Here is a 5,000-nt window from a genome sequence, read left to right as displayed (position 1 = left end):
CATGTTCTTTTACTTTTCAAATCAGCTTATCCTTGCTTAAATAAACTAGTTGATTTCTCATTTACAAACCGGGCCACAACGGAGAAGCATATTTTCTGAATTAATATTTTGTTTTTATATATTCTTATGTATATACAAAATATTTATGCGTGTGTGATTTATCGGATATAGGAATGTTCACCTCGAGAAAAAATAAGACAATGGATATTAATAACAAACAATAAAAAGGTAAAGGAAATAAATATATCACTTTAAAATATGCTATGGCATGCCTAACTAATCATACCCAGTAGAAATGATGAAAAATAGTATACAATATTTTTTAATTATCATGGCAGTTCCTAGCTGTTGAATAATGTAGACAAAATATATCTATTTCAATGCCATGTGTTCAAAAAATATTTTTTGAATCCCTACGTTGCAATAATGATGATGGTGATGATGACAGTGTTGGTGGTGGTGATGATGTGATGATAATGATGATGTGATTGTGATAATGAGGTTGGTAGGAATAACAGTGACAGCGATAATGATGATGTATAATGATGATGATGATAATGATGATGGTGATGATGTGATTGTGATAATGAGGTTAGTAGGAATAATAGTGACAGCGATAATGATGATAATGAGAATGGGATTCATGTTAATAATGATAATGAAAATACTAATTACAATAATAACGATGATAAGAAAAATGCAAATTGCAGTGATAATTATGATACTAATATAGAACATCTACAATAGCAAGAGCAGAACAAACATAACGATGATGATAATGGTAGAATAAAGGTGCTGTCACACTAGCACTTTTTCCGTCAATTTTTTTTTTTTACAATTTTCTGAAATTTTGTCCATTTTTGAGCGAATTGTTGATTTCCTAGTCAGATGATAATGATCGTTTCCGTCTGAAAACCTTTCCGTCAACTTTTTCAGCCAAGCATACTCAAATCAAGAGCTATATTCGAGAATGTTTGCATTTAGGTAAAATAAAATTGTTAAAAAATTTACGGAAAAAGTGCTAGTGTGACAGCACCTTAATAATGATAATGATTATGATAATAATGACAATGATGTTGATAACAATTACAAACACAATACTAATGGCAATAATATTAATGATAATAATAACGAAATAAAAACTAAAATGATTATGACGATACTGATAATGATGATTATGGTTATGATAGCAATAGTATTAATAATGATAATGATGATAGTAATGATAAAGATTACAGGAATGTTCCTTATGATAATGTTAAAAGCAGTAATGATAATGATAATAGTATTATTAATACTAGTTATAACAATTACAATGATAATGATGATATTAATAATATTAATGATAGTTATAAAATTGCAAATAACAATAATAATACTGAAAATGATAATGATAACAATAATGATAATGAAAATGATAATGATAATAACAATAATAACAAAGACAAAGCTAAGAATAATAATAAAAATTATATATACATATATATATATATATATATATATATATATATATATATATATATATATATATATATATTGTTAACGAGACGATTACAATTGAGTACAGAAAATTTTGGTCAACTTGAGGAGGAAAAACTCGCTAGAGAGTCTCTTTTGTATGAAGCCTCGTTTTCAGTGGGATTCCTGTTGCCTGGATACAGCTGATTTCTTGCGTTCCAGCCGTTTCCATCTATTTTTTGTCGGATTTATTACATTTTTCCTGGATTTTTCTGGTAAGTACAGATTTTCATTGGTAGATTTATGCTTTTTGTTCTTTGAAGTTATAGTTTATGTCAGGTAGCATTATCCTGTTGAAAGATTGCTTCTCCCTGGTTGAAATGATGGTGAAGAGATGGTACAGCACTGTATTTAAGGATTTTTATGTAACAAGCCCCATTGAAAGTCCCATCAACTTTAAAGATACGACCAATACCTTTTCTTGATGATGCCCCATACCATTATGCCACCACCTCCATTTTTACTGTGGGGTTTAGGCATTCAGGAAGGCATTCTCCTTTCCTTCTAACCAAAACAGGCCTGTCACTAAATAAACAAAATCTGCTTTCATCACTGAGACCAACTTTGTCCCAGTCATAAACCTTGTTCTCAACTGCCGAACTAACCTTTTCTTCCTTGCCTTCTTAGTTAACAGTGGCTTTTCGGAAGTGTTCGATAGATGGCAAACGCTGATGGAGTTTAAGGCGGCAGACAGAATTCAGAGGACGCGAGTATGAACAGATCCAGGGACTTGCGATGGGTTCACCACTTTCAGCAGCCCTTGCCCAGCTGTTCATGGAGACCCTCGAGGCTGACCACTACCGAAGTATCGTGGGAAGAAACGTGGTCTGGCTCCGCTACGTGGACGATATCCTCGCTGTAGTACCAACCAGGATGAACCTGCCGGATCTCCTCCACAGACTCAATGCAGTGCACCCCTCCATACAGTTCACAAAGGAAGAAAGGAATGAACTGCTCCCATTCCTGTACACCATGATCCGAAGAACAGATGGTCCGATATTTTCCGTGTGCAGAAAACACACCAATAAAGATGATATCCTTCATTATTTTTCTGCCCATAGCAAGAAGACTAAAGAAGGCGTGGTCATTGGTTTCTTCCTCCGATCCCTCAGAATATGCAGAGTTCTTGGAGGAGGAAATGCAACACGTCTGCAACACTTTCCAACACCTCCATTATCCTCGCTCCATGCTCACCCACCTCCGACGCAAGGCCGAGAAGACCATGAGCAGACCGAGAGACGAAGACACACAGAGCAAGATTCAGAGAATAATTATCCCTCACTATGAATTGACTGAACACCTGGAGGCCCTGGTGGGCCGCACCTTAAAGATAGCTACGTCTTCAGGCAAGAAGATCGGAGACATCGTGAGAGAGAAGAGGTCAAACCACAACAGACCCCTCAGCCAGGTGTACAGCATACCCTGTGGTGCTTGTGATAGAGTCTACATAAGTGAGACAGCACGAGGACTGCACGAACAACGAATCAGCCAACACCGCAGCGCTGTCCGACACTATGACACGAGAAGCGCCTTCGTTGTTCACGCAGACACCGATGGTCACCTCCCGAAGTGGTCCCAGGCCTCCATCATTAAGCAAGGTCTGGCCCCACGACAAAGGAAGATGGTAGAAGCGGCATTCATACATACAACTAACAGCATTAACACACTCACCTACAACAATCTCACCTACATCCACAATGCCATCGACGGGAAAGACAGCATCATCGTCTTTTTGGATTTAGGGAAAGCCTTTGAACGAGCCAACAAGGAGGCCATAACCAGTTTACTTGCTCAGCGGGGAGTCGCAGGAAGACTTCTAGCTTGGATAAACGACTACCTGCATGAGAGAAGGGCAAAGGTTCAATTTCTAGGTCATTACTCCGACTTTCTGTCCTTCGAGAATGGTAACCCGCAGGGAGGGATCCTCAGTCCCTTCCTCTTCAACATCCTTATTGCAGACCTCCTCACAATCCATCTCCCTGCTGAAACACACCTCTTTGCCTATGCTGATGACTTACAACTCATTGGCACTGGCAAACACAGATTCATACATGCCCGGGCTGGTTTAGATGCACTGGCACGTAGATGTAAGGAGCTGGGCCTCAAGATTAATTCTATGAAAACAAGAGCATTACAAACCCAACGTGTTATTGATAACCAATGGCTTTACATCCGATTTGACAAAATAGAGTGGGTTACTAAACACAAATGCTTAGGCGTATTTTTCAACTCCCAGAACACCTCCTCACTGCTTTCTTACATTCTTCAGAGATGCAAGGATCGCATGAACATCCTTGGAAGACTGACTGGCCTAGATTTAGGTGCAGGTTTCCATGTCCTTCGCTCTTTCTATACACACACCATCTGATCTCTCATTGATTACAACGCAACATCACTCCTACTGCTTACTCCAGAATTCAGAACCCTTGAGACGATCCAAAATGTATGAGAATTATTCTCGGGGCCCCACATTGGACTCGCCTTGTCAACCTCCGCTTAGAGTCGGACTTGGTATCCCTCAAGACGAGGATTCAACAGCTTGTAGCAGGCCGTGTAGCCAAGGCAATCTCCGCACATGATATGTCCCCTCTCATCACTACCCTCAGACACCACATTCATTCTCAGACTAAACCCAGTCCAAGCCTCAAGTGGCACAGTGAGATATGCCAATCCATAGAGAGACTAAACCTGTTGCCCATAATCAAAGCCAGAGGAATTGATGCTCCCCACAGACAGTTCAACCCACGTCCACCATGGGACCCACTTCCTATTTCCTTTTCCCAAGATACTCTTCCATGTGCCAAGACTCTTTGCTCACAGTCTGATTTCACCAGAGCCAGAAATGACTTGCCTCTCCCTTGACAGTCAACCCAACACAGCTGCACTCTTTACAGATGGCTCTGTGAACCAACGGTGGAGAAGCAGGATCAGCTTTTATATGCGACGACTATGTCTATGGCAAGAGAATCAGTAATGGAGCATCAACCTTACAGGCAGAACTGTTTGCAATAAAGACAGCTAATACATATGCTCTCCAACTCAGTCAGCCCAACATATCCATCTTCTCTGATTCCCTCTCTGCACTACATACATTGCAGCACTCCTGCCATGATGATAATAAGCACCTCATGACAACAATTCTTTTCAAGTTACACCAATTAACCACCCAAAGCAAGTCCATAACATTCATCTAGATTCCCAGCCATGTTGGCACACCACAGAATAAACAGGGTGACATACCAGCAAAGGAAAGTACAAGACAATACACTTACACCAATGTCAAGCCCAGCATTAGCCAAATCAAGCTCTGAGCAAAGCACACCACCTACCAGATCTCGAGAATAGAACACCAGGTTTGGGTTCGTGCAGGGTCGCCTACTGCACGCTGGTACAAGAATGCATCTGATTATGAGCAGATTACCATCCCAAAGGTCCTTATCAAGAAAAAGAAGCTGTTTACACTCACAGATTGCGCTTGGGAT

The sequence above is a fragment of the Penaeus vannamei genome, chromosome 29, assembly GCF_042767895.1.
Source record: "Penaeus vannamei isolate JL-2024 chromosome 29, ASM4276789v1, whole genome shotgun sequence".
NCBI lineage: Eukaryota > Metazoa > Arthropoda > Malacostraca > Decapoda > Penaeidae > Penaeus > Penaeus vannamei.
This window is presented reverse-complemented; position numbering follows the sequence as displayed.